This window comes from Protobothrops mucrosquamatus, unplaced genomic scaffold, assembly GCF_001527695.2.
Source record: "Protobothrops mucrosquamatus isolate PMUCROS unplaced genomic scaffold, P.Mucros_1.0 scaffold45149, whole genome shotgun sequence".
Classification (NCBI taxonomy): Eukaryota; Metazoa; Chordata; class Lepidosauria; order Squamata; family Viperidae; genus Protobothrops; species Protobothrops mucrosquamatus.
Window position 1 is genome coordinate 7 of NW_015430879.1, and position 1,004 is coordinate 1,010.

General features: G+C 73.3%; 1 pseudogene; it reads right to left on the minus strand.

Moving 5' to 3' along the window:
* Positions 1-286: 286 nt before the first annotated feature.
* On the minus strand, positions 287-685 carry LOC107302301 (annotated as a pseudogene).
* Between the last annotated feature and the right edge of the window lie 319 nt (positions 686-1,004).

Sequence of the window (1,004 nt, forward strand, 5' to 3'; positions counted from 1 at the left end):
CTCCGCCTCCCCGCCCTGCCCATCGCTGCAGGCGCCCGCGCTTTTGCGAGCGCCCGGCACCGAGCGAGCGAGAGCGCCTCTGTCCTCGTGCAGAGGGCCGCCGGCCCGGGCTGGGGAAAGGGGGCTCCGGAGGATGCCCCGAGCGCCGATCCTCCTTCCAGCCCCCCGGAGGGCGGGTTTGGAGGGGGAGGTCGGAGAGGCCAGGGGGTTCAAAGCAAGCGCCCCCCTCCCCGTCCTCTCCAAAGGGGGGACCCCCCCCAGCACCCCCGTCCCCTGCCCCCCTTACCATCTCCGGGTGGCGCGAGATCCAGGTGTCCAGCAGCAGCTCCAGCCGCGCCTTGTGGAACTTCTTGGTGGTCTTGACGGCGATGAAAACGTCCCGGGGCGAGATCTCCTCCCGGGGGGCGGCGGGGGCCGCGGGGGCCGGTTGCGGCTGCCTCCCCCCCGCGGGGCCAGCCTCCCTCTTGGCCCGGCTGAGCTGGCTGAAGTAGCCGCTGAAGGAGCGGAGCTGCGGGTCGGGGTCCCGCCCGGGGGGCTCCCCGCTCCGCCGCCAGCCCTGCGCCCCCCCGCGCCGGAGGAGGAGAGCCCCGGGGCCGCCGGGCTGCTCGCCCATCAGCACCAGCAGGCAGGTCAGCGTGGAGCCCAGCAGAGACAGGAGCAGCTTCTGCCCGCAGCTGGTCAGCATCGCGCCGCTCGCGGAGAAGCCGGCAGCCCCCAGAGCGTCCCCGCCGCGCCTCGGCCGGAGCCGCCGCCGCCGCCCGCCTTTAAAACCTCCCTCCGCGGCCCCCCCCCGCCCCGGAGGAGGAGGGAGGCGGGAGGGGAGGGGCTGGCCGCCCCCCGCCCCGCCCACGGGTGGAAGAGGGCGGGGTCTTTGGGCTGGCCTCGGGTCTCCCACGTGGCTTAGCCGGGGGGGGGGGGTGGAAGGAGAGAAGGGTGAAGGGGGCTGTGAAAGAACGGGAGGGTTCTTTCTTTCTTTCTTTCTTTCTTTCTTTCTTTCTTTCTTT